Raw genomic sequence first — 18,829 nt, forward strand, 5'->3', positions numbered from 1 at the left:
TACCTATTTAATATGTCTATGATTATAAATATGAATGAGGATTTCCCCGAAAAAAATACTCAAAGTAATTACAATCCCCATAAAATATTCTAATCTACATATGTATATGTTACACAAAAAAATAAAAGCAAAAACAACAAATAATGACAAAATCCTAGTACCTTTTTTTATTGACAAGCATTACCACTTTCGTCAATAGCCTCCATTAAATGACAATTCACAAAGACACATTACCACATTACCACCTATCGTTTGTATTGTTTTTCATCGATATAAACAGCAAATAAACAAATATCATCATCATCATCGTTTGTAGTACACACAATAATAAAGTTCCTTATCACATTTTATTCCCCTCTTTGCTGGAGGTGTGGGCCCACACATAGCGCTATTTTATAGCGAGTTTATTAATAATCTTAATCTAATCACCTGGAAAGAAGAATGTAGAGTGCATGTACCTGGGTACATATATACATACATAGAAATCTAATCGCCTGAATTAAAGTAGTTATGACTAGAAAATAAAATTATTATTTCGATGAAGATAGTGCTGCAATACAAAAATTTAACTAGCGTAAAGCATAAATAGTTTTTTTATGATTGATTTGAATAATTAATTTTTGTGTGTGTGTGTGTTTTATAGGTTACTTGAACGAACTACTTTTTTAATTGTAAAAAGTGTAGTAGCCTAAATATAAGTCAGCCATAAAACTGTTGTCAGGGATTTCTTAAAAATGTTGTACACTTTTCATTGATAGTTTTTACTGCATAGATAAAAAACAGTTTTAGAGTAAAGCGGTGTTTATTGTTAATTTTGGATGTTAAATGATTACAGTCAATAAAGTTTAATTATTTTTACATGCAAGGGCAAACACTTTCTATAACAAATGGTATTGTCCAATTATATTTTTAGTTTAATCTTATCAATTGTACGAAAATCTTGTCTGTACTTTTGTCTTTTAAACACGATAACTCTCAAAGTAACCTTCTCACAAAAGATCAAAAAGTAGTCCTTGCGGGCGTGTTTACAATGATATAGGTTAGGTTAGGTTAAAGGACGCGCAGCTGTCGTGTTGGACAGCCACTCCACTCGGAGACCTTATGGTCCATTGTGTTCATTATATAGTGTGGGTTGGAGAAAAGAAATAAAATTGCATAGAAGGTATCGAGAAAAGAAGTAAGAATAATTAAGTAAGTGCTATGGATTGAAAGACAATTCAGAAATTATTTTAGATAGGAGGGAGAGTGAGGAGGGTTTGCCACATTAAGGTGCTTTCATTCGTTCATGTTGAAGCCACTTCAGACCCTTGGCGAGAAGAAGCAGTGTTGTCGGCTCGGCTTGGCAGAATGTTGTCAGAGATGTTAGTGTATGTTCACCCATTGTTTGAATTCTACTGGTCATGAGCATTGGACAACGGCATAATAAGTGCTCAATCGTCTTTGTTTCTTCTTCACCTTCGCGTAATCTGCAGTAGTCCGTGGAGTCATCTCTATCCCATTTGCAGGTCATTGATCTTATTCTGCAGTGTCCCGTGATTACTCCAACCATTAGTTTCAGGTCGGGGTTTCTCATAGAAGAAGAATAGAGAAGTGGTCTTCCGTTTGGAGAGGTTGGGCCAGATTGCCTTTGATACCTTACAGCCAGGTTCGTTGTTCCAAATCTGACCAGCCTTCTCCCTGTATACTTGTTCTAGGAGCCGCATGAAATGACACAATGGTTCGATTGAGTTATCGATTTCGATGTCGTTTGACTCAGATCCGAGACGCGCCAGTTCATCCGCTTTTTCATTTCCCTCGATGTCGCAGTGCCCCGGGACCCAGCACAAGGTAACGATTGATCTTAGGGCCTCCAAAGCTTTCCTGCAGTGCAAGACCGCAGCAGACTTGATTGAGTGGGATCTAAGTGATTTTAGGGCTGCTTGACTATCCACATAGATAGTCACCGGTCCAGCTATGTCCCCTTCCATGTTTTTTATCAACTCTGCTTTTATCAACCCCTTTCCATCTTGGAGCCATCAATCTCTATACCGGGTAGAGGTGGGGAGTTGTGGGTCCAGGCTTCTCTGTCAGGTATCCGAACTTCAATTTCGTCGAAGTGTAATTGTGGTGATATATAGACCCTGATTACCTCCGATCCCACTGATAGTCCAGATCGTCGTAAAATAACAGCGTGGTCTTAGTCGAAGTTGCGCCATGAGCTTATCTCCTTAAGTCGGAGAGCACTCTTTGCTGCCAACTCTTGCACCACGAGATTCATCGGATGTGCTTTTCATGGCACCGGTAATTAAGAGAGATGCCGCTTTTTGAACGGTATTAATCATGTGAAGAAGGGATGTCTTACTTAATGCATTCCACCATACCAAAGAACCATAAGTCAGAATAGGGCGAACTATGGTCGTAAAAATCCAGTGGATGACCTGTGGTTTCAATCCCCAACTCTTACCAATAGAGTTCTTGCATGAAAAAAGGGCTGTAAGGCCTCTCTTGGCATGTTCTTGGACATTCCTTTTCCACGTTAGTTGATGGTCCAGGATAATGCCAAGGTACTTGGCCTTTAGAGAGAGCTTTAGGGCCACTCCATCCAGCGTTGTTAGGGTGAATGGTTTGACTTTTCTCTTGTTCGTAAATAGAACCAGCTCTGTCTTAGATGGGTTCACCCCAAGTCCATTGTTGTGTGCCCATCTTGTAAATAGACTAGAGCTCCTTGCATGAGTTCCGATAACGTTTGTGGGAACTTCCCGCTGATCATTATGACCACGTCATCAGCATAAGCTATTGCAAATTGAGTATCCGATTTGTCTTCTTCTTCAAATCGTAATATTTATTTTAAGCGTACATCAACTTCTAAGAATGTCTATATCGGGCAAATCTTTCCTTTACATCCCTCACAAAAGTTCAAATCCTACGACGGCGAGTTTTTCGACGTCGGATTGACCCGGAAACATTTAAAACCCGTGTTCCGATCAACGCCTCCCAAATCAGTGTTCATATGTTTGTGTTTGTATCATTTTTCTGTATTGGGAGCAGCATATGCCGGAATGCCTGCTTCGGAATCTTTTTTTTGTCCGTGCCAGGACCGAGGAAAACCCAGGACCAATATGGATGTGCTCGGTTTTTATCACATCCACTTCCACCACCATCAAGCTTCGGCGAGTGGCAATAGATGTCGGGAGTGGGTGCATCTAAGGGGTTGCTCTGGACTCGTCCAAGTTAGGGACTACAGGGACTGCGTGTGAACATAGCCCCCACTGAGTCGTCATCAGAATACGAGACTTAGCACTTAACACCAGTAGTCCCTGGACTCCGAGCTGCAGCTTTCAGCGTTGTGATGGTTACAATGTTTGGGAGTCAGTTGTATAACTGCCGAGGTTGAGTTGCTTAACGTATACATCTCGGCGATAAATAAATAGCTGTACTCCAGGTTGTAGTCCCAACAGTAGACCGCTTTCGGAAGGTCATAACCGTCTGGTTTTAGTGGACTCGGTCCTCGGAAATGATCAGAGGGGTATAGTGCTGGCTGAACTGAGCCCATACCAAAATTAGCGTAGAGTGTCATAGTTTGCCAGACAACGATCTGAGAAATGATGTCACGTTGCAACCGGTAGTTTCTTTTGGGTCAGACCATCTCCCCAATAATTTTTCCATAAGCAGTGTAGGAATTCTGTAACTTTTATCGACAGAATAGTTGTTAAAATTTCTTTTGTTTTTGTAACAACTACAAAACAAACAAATGAAATTGTTGTAAAATAAACAATGAGTAAAGTTGTTAAAAAGTTACTGAATAGGGGGCAGATCGCCCTAGCAAGACTAATGGACCTAGTTTCAGAAAATCCATTAATCAACCATTCAGAGATCTGCCCAACCCTTCTGATGTTCGGGTAGCAGAAAGGACGTTCCGAGACATTATCACTGCTGCAGACGCTCGCAATCAATATACCTGCTGGCCGAATACCTGTGGTGAGACCAAATTTCTTATCAGAGGCGGCGGGATTAGCAAATGATCTTAATGAGCTTCGTCGAGCTGACCCTAATGACCCCAGAGTCAGGCATCTGACACTGCAGGTTAACAGGCTGATCGGTGAGCATAAGCTGAACAAATGGCTAAACCATCTGAAGAGTTGCAACATTGGAGTCGGAAAAGTGAATTGTGGGCAACGGTTAAGCGACTATTGAAACCTGAGAAGAAGAAAAATGGGACCTAAGTCACGTTTGGCGACGATACGAAGATGTGCGCAAGTTATTTTAATCGACAGTTTGTCCGATTAAAACGTCGCATCTTTTCATGCCGAGGAGAAACCACACAATTTATAATGGATGATGTAGCAAATGCCACTAGGCTTTGGGCCTGGATGAAACCTCCATCGTAATGACGATACAGCTGGATGAAGCGAGAGTCGAGTGTCTCAACTTGTCGAAATGGGCTGGGTGGTCCATGTGGAAGCCATCAAAGATGACCGAATTCGCTTTTGTCGCCCGTAGCAAAACTCTTGAGATTTTACTGCTCCCCAGCGAGCCTTACGTCACCATTTATAAAAAAGTTTTAAATGACTGGAATACTTAGAAAATGTCGCTTACATTTTGCCACTGTTGGAAAGTATGATGTTTTTGCCCGGCCTGAGAATCGAACTCGGCCATACAGAGTGTGAGGCGTGCTTACCATTGCACCACGGTGGCACTAAAAAATGCACTGTGTTATGTGGTTATTACAACAAGATGGACAGGTGTCTTTAACTCCCGGAATTTTTCTACCTCTGTAAGTGCTTATGATGAGGACCAGAATATGGTCAGAATAGTAATTGTGTGCCTCGGGAAGAGTCTTTCCTTGCTGGAGATTTAAGAGAGATCTTCGATGGATCCTTCTTGTGCTTGCTACAACCACGAGCATGGTTGAATGCAAGCTGATATTTGATGGTATTACATGTTGAATGTCTCCGCATTAGAGTCTGAAAAGTCGTCGGATGTGTCTAGATGGAGAATTCTCGCTGAGAAAATAATGGCCTCAAGAGCACTGTGCAACATGTTTGAGCCAATCGCGTGCAAACAACTTCTGTCCAGAATTTTATGAAAGTAGAGGACCAATAGGCAAAAACCATATTTGGGTTTTGTTTTCTTAGATCGGGTTCGGGTTTTCTGGCCTCATCTAAACATGGTTAAAAACCGAATTTGTAAAACAAATCGGGGCCTTATCTCTGAAACCAGTACGAATCTTGTTTTGACATCTGCAGCAAACTTGTAAATAAAATCAAGAAGAAAATATTTGGAGGAGTAGTGTACTCGAAAAATTGCATTTATTGCTTCAAATTTTATAATATATCTAAAAATTCTGTATTTTGTGTATATTTCGCAGCGTATCTCCCAAAATGTTAAATTCTTCTTAATCTTACCTTTTGGGAAAATAATCTCTGGAATGTAATACAGCCCATATGTAGCTCGTTTGACGGTATTCGATATATCAGTGGAATAGTCAAACGACATTGGTGTTAACTTTCAAAGAGGGACTTTATGTAACTGAAATACATATTCTTAAGATAGTGATTTCATATAAAAAATTGTCAAGACGCATTGATATTGCCAAAGTATTTGCATTTTGTCCACAATAAAGATTACCACATTTAAATTTCATTAGATATTCAAACATGTGTGTTTTGCAACGATTAACCGAATTGTGTGATATTCTAGACCAATAATTGACCTTTTCCCATTATTTAATCGAAATGTTTCGATAAGAATGAAAATAAGTGGTATTGAAAATATCTTTATTATTTTAAGAACATTGCAGTCAAAATTATAATACTGTTCATATTCATATCTTTTAAACACATTTTTTTGTTATTTCACGTTTTACATAATGGTGGTAAATTGCATAATTGACAACGTGATGTTTAATATTACTTCCAAATTTGTTTAAAATAAGTTCATGTCCACAGCAATTTCAACGCCTCTAGTCCCAACAATTTTAGTGCTTTAATTTTTGTTACAGTAAATGCCGCATGCCTCCGGCAATGTGTTATTTGGACCAAGCGCCGTAACTTTTTTATTTTTTAATATTTTGATTTGCAGTTATTTATTTTAGGGTACCTGTCCGATCCACATGGCACGACAGAAAATTCTTAGCATTAAGAAACATGCTGTGTCACACGTATTTCAGAAGAATTTGCCCTATGGGCAGTGTTACAGAATTTGACGATTTTTTGGCCTAAAATTGAAAAATAACTAATTTTTCACGTAATCCCGAATTGCATGAAATAAAAGACGATAACTATATTTTGACCAGAATTTCACGAAAGACTTTATTTAAACTAAGCAATATTTCAAACTCGATTTTATGAGCTATTTTAATGTTTTTAAACAATTTTGAGACGGATTGGCGTAGGCACATATCTGGAATAGAGGTATTTTCATAGTTTCTGCCTCATCTTGGATTTACATCAGCTGAAAATTTTCATGTAGGATTGTTAATGGATGAAAATCTTCCTTGTCCTCTTTAATGAGAGTTTTTGTCGATTTTCGACTGCCCATCAATCAAATGTACGTGTACCGACAAACATGGACGGTTACACTGTCAAGCTAGCGATGTTTGAGCTAATCTATCATTCAAAACTGGCTTGCTGCATTACTGCAAACTCGATAACCATGGAGAAAACTATCACCTTCCCAGCAAAATTAAATGGAAGTGATTCGATGTGAAATCATGATTTCACTGGTTCTTTTGCATGAGTGCGAAATGAGTCATGAAAGATCCGATCTTTTTCATCGAATTTTCATGAGTGCAATTGAAGTCGTGAAAGATCCGATCTTTTTCATCGAATTTTCATGAGTGAAATTGAAGTGGTGAAAGATCCGATCTTTGTCATCATATTGTCATGAGTTTAAATAAATTGACAAGTACCCGCACAATAAATTATCAAATACTCATGTACCTGAATAATTGTGTTCTTGCAAAAGTAATTGTTAAAATGAAAATAAAATTCAGATGAAAGTGATTGATAGTGGCAAAATTTATATATTTTAATAAAAAATACAATGTAAATTGATATAAAACAAAAGAAAAATATATGTATTTTGTGTTTGGAAACCTGTTTCGTTTTGTGGATATTAAAAAGAAGTATGAAAGATTCTTGGTCTATAAACCACGAGCTTCACCAGCCGACCAACGCCAATATATCGAGCTGCAATTATTGGGTTGGCTGGGCCATGTCAACAGGATGGATAAATATGCCACCGGTATATTAATACGAGCCATTTGACGTTACGCCAACAGAGGGAAGAACAAAACTCCAATGGAAAGATCAAGTTCAATATGATATCACAAAACATGGCATCCAAAGTTAGAGAAGCAAATTAGAAGATCGGTAAAATAAGTATAAAAGATACCATAACATGGTAACTATTACAGGATAAGTTTTTTCTTTTGAAACAATTCATGTATACGAATTCAAATTTATACTAGATTTCCCAATTGATGAGTTTGGTTCAGAGATTGACACATAATTTATCGAATATTGGAAAAACGGAACCCCCCAAGTTGAAAGAAATATCTTGCAGCCATCGGAAGAGATAAATATGATATTGCAGATTAATATAATATATAATTTTGAAAATTACATACAAAATAAAGAAAAATAACATCTGGCGATACAAATCATATGTGCATTGTATTCTTATTAATTCAACAAATTACATAATTGTATTGCAAATTTTATTTCTGATTGGCGAAAATCCGGATCCAAAGCATTGGTGCAAGAAGCCATGACAATGAACTGGTGCAAGAAGCCATGACAATGAACTGGTGCAAGATGCTATGACAATGAACTGGTGCAAAATGCCATGACAATGAACTGGTGCAAAATGCCATGACAATGAACTGGTTCAAGATGCTATGATGATGGACTGGTGCAAGATGCTATGACAATGAATTGGTGAAAGTGTGTGCCACTCCCGTGTCACTCATTGGTGATTCACCTAAATTTTCACCTATGACATGTCACTTGCACCCATGATTCAACTCATGATTTGTCATCTAACATTTTGCCGGGTTCTGAAAGCTGTTTTTATAGCGGTATTTAAGGGGTTACACCTACTTGTCACTTAAAAAAATATTGGCTTATTTTGAAGTACAGGTGTAGGTGTAGAGTATGCCGCAAAAATTTCAAGTCGATCGGAGCAAAATTGTCTGATATATGAGAATTGGAAGGGAACAATTTATTGAGATTTGTATATAGCATAGATACTTTAAACTCGTTTTTCTCAAATGGCATTTTTGAAGTCTGTGCCAACGATAGCTCGAAACCGAATTGGTTTGGTGCTTATTAAATACATACAAAGCTTGTCCTTAAGCGAGACAGTTTTAGGAAACAAAATTGCCAGATTTTTTGACAAAAACCATCCAATTTTTACTTTGACAGTTAAATATTTTTAAAAAGTTTGTTTAAAGTTGTTTAAATGCTTACAAACATATATGATGATCGGCCCATCCGCTTTCGAGCTATCGTTGGCACCGTAAAATGCTTTTACAAAAAGGGGCTTCGCAGATAACCTTGCAATATTTTTCAACAACAAAAACTCCAAAAGTAGTATAGGATGTGCTCTTTCAAATGAAAGAAAAATTTTTTTAAAAAATTTGGTAGTTTCTCTGAAAACAATTCATGAAAATGAGTTTTTTGGTCTGCCCAACTGGGGATAAACCCTTAAGTGAGATTGGGTTATATGTATTGCTGTGGGTTGTACATTTTATGTTGTCAGTCTCATTGACAAAACTATCTGCTAAAAATCGCATTAAACGGTAACAAAACCTAGTTTTGGTTCATGATGACGATTTTTGACGATTTTCCAAATTTTGTTGACGATTTGCCGATTTCCGATCAAAAAATGTCGGCAACGCTGCCTATGGGTAGCATAATCAGTATGGATAAAAAGATTCGCAAATTTGAAAGACATACTAATGGGTATTTTACACGATATGTTTTTTACATATGGGTTGTCATGTCATGTTTATATACAATATGTATATGCAAAGTGACAACACATATGTAAAATAACATATCGTGTAAAGTACCTACGTACATATAATAGATTTTCCCTAAATTTCATCCACCTACGTCAATCCGTTCGGACGCTAAAGTGATTTCCACAGACGGACATGGCTATATCGTTGTATAATTGCATGTGAACACGAATATATATAGTTTGTGGGGTCTACAATGATTATTTCGAGTAGTTACAAACGGAATGACAAACTTAATATACCCCCATCCTATGGTGGAGGGTATAAAAATGGAACATCTACATCACGATGATTCAGTTGCACAGCTAGTTCAAAGATATAGTGCCTTACTCGGAGACCACCTCAATTCGTATAGGGCCAGACTTCAGAGCACACATGCCTTGCATGTGGACTGGGACCGTACGATATGCTGCATATGCTTAACTGTATAGCTATACCCACTTTCCTGTCTCCTGATTCTATGTAGACGCATCCAGTCCAGGTTGGAGAATTTTTGAACGTGGAATGAACAATATTTGCGTTGCTACAACAACAAAAACAATGACAATAGTGCAGTTAAGTCCAGATTATACTGCATGTTGTATTTGTGGTCTCTATTACAACGTTCAAATGACGTTTATAAGATCGTCACATGTGACGAATCATGCATGGATCTATGGTATGAGCTCGAAACAGAATAGCAATCGAACGTGTGTGTCCTCGAAAACGAGTCATATCCAACAAAAGTTGTTCGTGGATATTACACTTCGAAGCAAATGTTCGACAGTTTCTTCGACAAAACTTGTCTAAGTGAAATTCCAAAAACAAAACCTTTTTCAGATGTAATTCAAAACATTTTATTTGTAATTCGTAACATTTCATTTGTAATTCGAGAATTCCATTTGTAATTCAAATTAATCAACCCCATTCTTTTGTGGATTTTTCATTTTTGACAAATGACCCTCATAAATTGTCGTTTTTAAAATAAAGTGCATTTAAACTGTTTAGAACAATTTTAGTGACATGGTCAGGACAGTGCATGAACTGCACCTTCTCTGTAAAGGGTCCGGATATTTTAAATGCAGATTCACAGATTGTGGCCTAAAAATATTTACGGTGTTCGTCATTTTTTTTTTTTTTTTTTGAAGGCTTGGTACTAATTCGAGTCCTCAACCCAAGAAGATGATAAAGGTAGTTTTTGGAAACATGTGGCATTGTCGTCCCGTGGGGGATTGCTAGATCCTCTATCGGGACCCTCCCATTGGCGAATTGGGGACGTTCGACTCGCTAAATAAACGAGTCGGATACCAGGGAAATAAAATACCTGGGGGTGACCAAAAACTAGCCTAAGGCACTGCTGCCTGTGCCTTAGTATCACTTGAAGGCGGAGGTTGAGTGAACCGGAACGGCTATCATTGAAATACTATCGGCGCAGTGGCATCCACATAAACGGCGATTAAACGGCAGCTATTATCCCAAGCGTCTGTCCTCCATGTTAGGAGCGGCTTACATATCACTGCTAGTCTGGAAGCTTAGATGGCAGCCCCATCCCAGAATCGAGTGCATCAGGGTAATCGCCTGGTCACTTTAAACCCCATGATTACAGAAACCACAAGAAGATACAACAATGAAAACCCCCCCTCGATGACGACCTTTGGAATGAAAACAAGGACACGATTTGGAACATGGAATATTCGCACAATGCTTGAACCCTCAAAACTTGCCCAGATAACAAAAGAGTTCTGCAGATATAAACTAACACTCCTTGGCCTCTGCGAAACAAGATGGCCGGACAATGGAGAATTTTCAGCAACAGATAATGTAACCTTTTTATACTCGGGCAAACCAGCTGGACAGCCAAGATCTAGTGGAGTTGGGTTTCTCCTTTCTAAAAATGCCAAGGAAGCACTTGCTGAGTGGAAACCCCATACGGATCGTATAATATCTGCAAGATTTCGTACGCGCGCTAGATACCTTACCGTGATACAGTGCTATGCCCCAACTGAGAACGCCGAAGATTCCGACAAGAGTGCTTTTTACAGCCAGCTCACAAATGTTTTAGATGCAACCCACAGAGGAGATATAAAGATCTTAGTGGGCGATTTCAACGCCCAAGTAGGACCAGATAATGGAAATTTGGAATGTGTAATGGGCAAACACGGCATAGGAAGAATGAACGAAAATGGTACACTTTTGGCAGAAACATGCGCCAGCAACGCTCTTGTGATAGGTGGTACACTATTTCCTCACAAGAGAATTCACAAAGCCACATGGATATCTCCGGATTGTTTAACGGAAAATCAGATAGACCACATCGCCATCAGTAAAACATGGAGAGGGTCACTTCTGGATGTGTGTGTAAAAAGAGGAGCAGATGTAGGTAGCGACCACCATTTACTGATAGGAACACTCAGGTTTAAGGTAGCTGCAATTAGAACAGAAAGAACAAAAAAACGTAGACCACGATATAATGTTGCCAAACTACAAGAGGAGACCGTGAGAAACAGATACTCAAGGAAACTCGATGCAAAATATGCCGAATTACAAGCCGTCGAAAGTTCTAACGTAAATGATTACTGGGAAAAGGCTAAGTCCACAATTTTAGAAACAGCCGCCGAATGTCTAACTGCCACGAGAGCACCCAGGAAATGCTGGATATCAGACGATACATGGATGCTCATCGAACAGCGGAAAAACATAAAGTCTCAACTAAACGCAGCCAGAACAAGATCGATAAAACTTACCTTAAACAGACACTACAATGAGTTGGATAAGAAAGTTAAAAAAAGTGCCAGAAACGACAAAAGACATTGGGCAGAAAATATGGCAGTACAAGCAGAAACTGCAGCATCATCCAACAAAACAAAAGAAATGTACCAAACAATAAAAAAGCTCAGTGGAAAAAAGACAAAATTTTCAAAAGGTAAACCTTTAGTTGGCCCAGATGGAACATCACACACAAACAGCCAATCTCAACTCGATGTATGGGTACATCACTATACCAACATTCTGTCCACAAACCAAACAGTTAGGAATTCTAATATCTGCAACTGTGAGCATCACGAGACAAGAGACGACATAAACACAGCACCTCCTTCCATAGACGAAATATGTCATGCTATATCATCTTTAAAAAATAGTAAATCAGCAGGCATTGACGAAATCGCACCTGAAATGTTAAAAGCAAACCCATTCACAAGTGCATTGATTTTACATCCAGTCGTCAACAACTTTTGGAGTACTGGGGAATTGCCATCCGACCTAAAGGAAGGACTGGTAATAAATGTGCCAAAAAAAGGCAATCTTTCTCAATGCTCAAACTACAGGGGCATAACTCTTTTGAGCATGGCAAATAAAACAATTACATATATTTTAAACGACCGAATTTCGTCAGCAATTGCACCCGAACTAAGAAAGCAGCAAGCTGGCTTTCGACAAAACTATTCCTGTGTGGATCACATAAATACTCTAAGAATCATCATAGAGCAATCTATAGAACTAAGATCATCATTGTATCTAACGTTCATAGACTTTCAAAAAGCATTCGACACTATATCCCACAATGCCATATGGGCGTCCCTAGTATGCAAGGGTGTTCCAACAAAAATAATCGACCTTATTAAAGCTCTCTATGATGACTCACACTGCAGAATTTTGCACGACGGCTTAACTAGCCAGAGAATTAAAATATGTGCAGGAGTAAGACAAGGATGCGTATTATCGCCGCTCCTTTTTAACATTGTTTTAGATACGGTGATGGCTGCTGCGACGCGGGAGCTTGGCGGCATCATTTGGGGTTTAAACGGCAGATTGACTGATTTAGACTACGCTGATGATATTTGCCTTTTGTCGCATCAGAACTCAAACATGCAACATCAAATCAACCAAGTTCAGGAGTATGCGCAGAGAGCTGGCCTTCATATAAATGTATCCAAGACTAAATGCATGCGCATCAATGCTGGAAACGCAACACCATTAACCTTGGACAACACCCCTTTGGAAGAAGTAGAAGAATTTATCTATCTCGGCAGTATGTTAACGTCGACAGGAGGCTCTGAAGTAGATATAAATAGCCGCATGCGAAAGGCAAAACAAGCATTCGGAGCACTCAACAATATATGGAGATCATCGCAAATCAGACGGAGTACAAAAATACGACTGTTCAACTCAAATGTAAAATCTGTTCTATTGTACGGATGCGAAACATGGAACATGTCCTCAAGAATAGCGAACTCACTCCAGGCATTCGTCAATAGATGCTTAAGAAGAATTTTGAGAATACATTGGCCTAATGTGATTACAAACCAATCTCTTTATGAAAGGTGCAACCAAAATCCAATAGTCAGGGAAATCAGACTAAGAAAATGGAGATGGATCGGTCATACACTGAGGAAACAAGAAGGAAATATTGCCAAAGAAGCCCTTGAGTGGAACCCGCAAGGTAGCCGCCGTAGAGGTAGACCTTTGCTAACGTGGAGACGGCAAGTTTTAGAAGAACTGAGGAAGGCGAATAAATCATGGAATGAAATTAAAATTTTAGCTTTAAATAGAAATAATTGGAAAAATTTTGTTGTGGCCCTATGTTCCACCTAGGAACCTGGATATTAATAATAAAATAATAATGGCATTGTCGTGCAAAATTCGATCAAGTCCATTCCATGGTATTTATAAGTCTCTCCTAACTCTTCACACCATGAATAATTATGTCAACTGCTATAAATAATCCACAGTTTTTTAAATGTTAAGCACATTGTTGCAATTGTATTTGAATTTATATACCCCCTTGGGTGATGGCAATACCAACAATGTTTATATTAAACCGCCGACAACAATCGAATATTTATTCAGATTAACCGACATTAAAACCAAATTGATTATTATAGGAATCCGATAGGATCGGTGGTAGGCACTCGAACCGACGTTCTTCGTATGCGTCTATATAGTTGGTGTTATCAGCAGTTGCCGCCTTGTGTTTTTTGCTCAGCTTTTTTTTGCCTCTTTTATTCTTCTTTATTATTATTTAAATATTGTGTTTATTTGTCGCATACATTTAGTTGAAATTTGTTTTGCTACGAAAGCGGGTGTGAACTTTCTCTTGGTCGTTGGTCTAGTGTGCGGCATTTACGACATTCGGATTTTTATCCATTATATGGATTTATGAAAAGCATAACTGTGCTGTACGATAGTATTGTGTATGTATTACAAAGAAAAAATTGAAAGAGTTAAAGAAATAAAAAAAAAACATGGATTGAATGTTGAAGTAGCTACCACCTTACCTTCAATATTTTACGTTGTGGCTAATCGTTAAAATGATTGCTATAAATTAAACTGACTAAAATTTATAATCAAGCAAATGGAAATTGAAATGTTTACAAAGAATAATGTGTGTAAAAAAAACAAACGAAGCTAAAAACAATACCGGCGGGAGACGAAGTAGTTATTTTTTATATGAAATAATAAATAATAGGATGTTGTACGAATGACCAGTTTAAAAAAGGATACGAATAATTTATATTTATTTAAAATACATAACCGAGAACAAGTGTTCTTTGGCTGCCCCTGCCGGAAAAAATGCACTTTAGCTAAATTCTACAATATGTAGCTGACCTTCGGCCGGAATTGAAGAATTTCTCCTATGGACAGATGCCAAATTTGGCCACAAATTAAAATTTCTTTTGCTTAAATTTACACTGAACCTAGTACCTTGAATGTGGTTTAAGGTTTTCTCCTGAAATTTAATGGTCCATAACTCGGAATGAATAGAGTCCGAGGCAAAAGTTGTATGTCGTTGAAGTTAGAATAAAAAGGGCTACGTTTGGAAAAAATATGAACCTCCCCCTCATGGCGCATTAAAGGATAAATATGCCAAGGATCTTCCCTTGTCCTATTCTGATTTTTTTGCATTTTTTTCCATGTTCGAAATTCCAAAAAAAAAAAAAACATTTCTGGCATTCGTGTGTAATGTTGTCTTGACGAAATATCGAAGTAACAACCTTCTGTGGAAGAAATATATATTCTTGAAAATCCAAGAAAAAATCTTGCACAGTCCTTGTATAAAATATTTGAAAATATTATATAAAAAATTGAAATTTTCGTTTGTTCGAAATTGTTATTAGATGGCATTCTAAACGATTCCTCGAACCTTTTTTTTGTACCCTCAGCCTTTAGGTTAGCGAGAGTATAAACACTCTGATACGATCGAAATAATGGCTTTAGACCCCAAGTGTGTTTGGACGAAATTCGTTTCCGACAATTTATAGTCCATTTAGCACTGTTCTCGAAAGGATCAAAAGATTTAGTCCAAACATTGTAATATTTTCTTCAAACAGATCAAATTCGCTTGAAGAGAATATTATTAGAAAATATTTCGTTCCCCAAAAGTTTAAACAAAGTTCCAAATGTTCGCTAAATTGCTCTTTAAAGACTGATCCAGCCTTGTTTTGAAAGTTTTACCAAAGGTACCCTTTATGGCCCTGTTTACGGCGATATATTCTTTTTTCAAGAGACATGGCCTATGAATGGTCTAAGGAAGCCTGTCCACTAGATCGCGACGGAGATCATGCCGGTAATACCCAAGCAGGCACAGCATTGACAACATCTTGTGTTGTTGTATCGGTAAATCTTCGGCAACAATGTTTCTTTGCCAGCACCCAAGATCTGCTGGCCAGCGACCTGATAACCTTGTTCCTACTTCTGATCTTGTCGAAAATACCACAGACCGGTCTATTGCTTTACCTAGCTAGTACCTTTGGACATCTCTCTCCAGATCATGGAGATCTCTCTTGACGTGCCTGGGTGGAGGAAGCCTGTCCACTAGATCGCGGCAGCGAAGCTAATGCCGGTAACACGTTGTGTTATTGTACCGGTATATCTTCGGCATCCTGCTGCAGTCTTCAGGCGGCATTTTGGCAACTGTGTAGAGCTAACATTTGCATACCATACTGGCCCCGCATAGCTTACCATAGGCCGACCTATTGCTTTATAAGAGGTCAACAAGGTTTCTTTGTCAGCACCCCACGATCTGCCGGCCAGCGACCTGAGAACATTGTTCCTACATCTGATCTTGTCACAAATTCCACAGACCGTCATATTGCTTTATATGAGGTCAACAAGATTTATATGTCAGCACCACAAGATCTACCGGCCAGCGACCTGATAACCTTGTTCCTACTCTTCTGATCTTGTCGCAAATATATGTAGCGTGGAGACTTATACATGTATTTAGTTGTCGGAATCGGGACACCATCGACCAATATGTTCAAGAATAGCCTCATTTCAGCCTTCAGCCATTTCCATGCGGTGAACTGTGTGGTATTGAATTTAGCGTTGGATATTTGAATGTTCCTCAGATGGAAGATCTTCACGAAGTCTGCTATGTAGACATTTAACTTATCACATACATATGTCATCGACGATATGACCCGACTTCAATACATTTAACAACCTCTACCTTCCGAAAAGTAGAGGTTAAACTGTTCCGGAAATAACACTCCGCCATGGGGAACTCCCTGTTTCACTCTAGGGGTCTTGGCATTTATATTTCTGAGTTCTATAAAGTTTCAAACACGACTGGAGGAAAGTCTTCTCTATATCCTTTAACAGCTTGGCATGGTTGAAGGTATTGAAGACCTTCTGGTTCAGTCCTCTATCTTCAGAAAGGTAGAGGCTAAAAAGTTCCGGAAATAACACTCCGCCATGTGTAACTCCCTGTTTCACTCTAGGGGTCTTGGAATTCATATTTTTGAATTCTACAACGTTTCAAACACGACTGGAGGGAAGTCTTCTCTATATCCTTTAACAGCTTGGCATGGTTGAAGGTATTGAAGGCCTTCTGGTTCATTCCTCGACTGATATGTGTGGATATGACCCGTAATGCAGTTGTGGTGCTAGCCATTTTCCGGAATTAATTCTGATGTTAGGCAAATAGCTTTTCAAGATGGCGAGGAGAATCTTTACTACAAGGTGGAGATCGGCCTGTACGATTCGACACTGCTAGCATACTTGCCTGGCTCCAGTAGCGGGACTACCCTGACAACTTGCAAGGCTTTTGGTACAATATGGCAGGCTAACGATATATAGAGGACTCTTGTTAATCCAGTTGCTTAAGCATTACCATGAGGTTCCATGTGGGCCCAACTCTTTGGATGATTTCGCGTTTCGGATGATATCTACAACATCGCTCTTCGTGAATTGTTGTGGTCCTCCTTGGCTGGGAGGGCTCTTATACGGCATAGCACACTCACACTTCATCCTATCATTTTCGGGATGCTCTATAAACGGCCGATTTAAATAACACGGACACCTCTTCGGGTTTGTTACTATAATGCCGTTGAAAGTAACAGGCATTCTATAATCCTTCTTTACCGGATTCGAGAGTGATTTAACCGTTTCCCACAATTTACTTAATCCTTTTGCAATACTGCATTGCTTCAGGTGGGTCTAGCAACTTTTCCGCTTATGTTCGCGTACTAGTCTGTGTACTACATGAGTAAGTTCTCTAACTCTTGGGTCTTCAGGGTTCGTACGACTTAGCTCATCACGCTTCTTTCCTAGTCCCCCTTCGCCTCTGTTGGTAAATTTGGTCTAATTGCGGATATTTAACCAGCATGTTTATAGCGAACGGCAACAGCTGTTATGATGTCCCGGAAATTTTTCTCGCTTACCTGTGTAAAAATTATCTGTGTAGACTGTCTAAAACTTCCAAAACTTATTTTTTTATTCCCCAAAATTGCAAAAAAGTTGATTTGCGAAAAAATTCATACATTTTTATACCCTCAGCATTTATGCTAACACTTTCATACGGGCAAAATGTGCCTCATCGAAATAAGGGTTTTAGACCCCAAGTATGTTTGGACGAAATGTGTTTCAGACAATTTGGAGTTGATTTAGCCATGTCCGTCCGTCTGTCGGTCTGTCCGCCTCTCTGGCTGGTGCGCACGATAACTCTCGAACGGAGCAACCGATTCGTTTTAAAATGTGGCTTTCGTAATATTTTGCCCAAATTTAGTTTAAGTTGGAAGATGGACTAATCCGTCCACCTCTTCCGGTACCTCCCCCACAAAAGTTCGAAAATGTTCGGAAAATTTGTGCGCACGATAACTCTTGAATGGAGTAACCGATTTGGCCCACACTTTGTACATCGTGATAGTTCTACCAGACTTAGATGAAGTTTAAATATGGACTCAATCGGTCCACTCCTTCGGGTACCTCCCACACAAAATTTCGGAAAAGTTCAGTTTAGGACCTGCTTTCGAATCGCTTTGATTTTTGTTGTAGCAATTTGTATTCGCTGTCCCCAATACGACGGTACAAGTTTCATAAGGGGCAAGTCCATACTTCCTGACAAAATAGCCTGAAAGGTGCAAAAAAAAAAACCTATAAAACCGTGTGTAGTGGTTGGAGCGCAAGATAAATCTCGAACGGACCTTCCAATTCGGTCCATAATTTGGCCTTAGTAATATTTTGTCCAAACATAGTTTAAGTTCGAAGATAAACCATGCCGGTCCACTCCTTCAGGTACCTCCCCCACAGAAGTTCAAAAATATTCGGAAAAATTGTGCGTACGATAAACTCTTGAAGAGAGTGGCCGAATTGGACAATACTTTACACATCCTAATATATCTACCAGATATAGATCAGGTTCAAATATGGACTATATTTGTCCACTCCATCCGGTACCTCCCACACAAAATTTCGGATACATGTTCACTTTAAGACCTGCTTTCGAATCACTTTGATTTTTGTTGAAGCAACTTGCATTCGCTGCCTCAATAGCGATGGTAAAAGTTGTTTCAGGGGCAAGTCCATACTTTTTGAGGAAACATCCCTGAAGTTGTAAAAAACCCC

General features: G+C 38.9%; 1 protein-coding gene across 6 annotated transcripts in view; it reads left to right on the forward strand.

The window, feature by feature from the left end:
- The window catches only part of crq (croquemort), a 40,572-nt gene that overhangs the window by 9,351 nt on the left and 12,392 nt on the right, over positions 1-18,829 (forward strand). Inside the window, exon 1 of one of the 6 annotated variants that reach the window (XM_073970438.1) lies at positions 71-13,464. The exons of 4 other annotated variants lie outside the window; for them this stretch is intronic. The gene's annotated coding sequence lies outside the window, so the exon portion shown is untranslated. Of the gene's footprint in view, positions 1-70; positions 13,465-14,017; positions 14,176-18,829 lie in introns of those variants that run through there. One more of the 6 variants, XM_073970435.1, reaches the window with a different exon arrangement.

This window comes from Musca autumnalis, unplaced genomic scaffold (assembly GCF_047663935.1).
Source record: "Musca autumnalis isolate F117 unplaced genomic scaffold, ASM4766393v1 scaffold_2, whole genome shotgun sequence".
In the NCBI taxonomy this organism is placed as follows: domain Eukaryota; kingdom Metazoa; phylum Arthropoda; class Insecta; order Diptera; family Muscidae; genus Musca; species Musca autumnalis.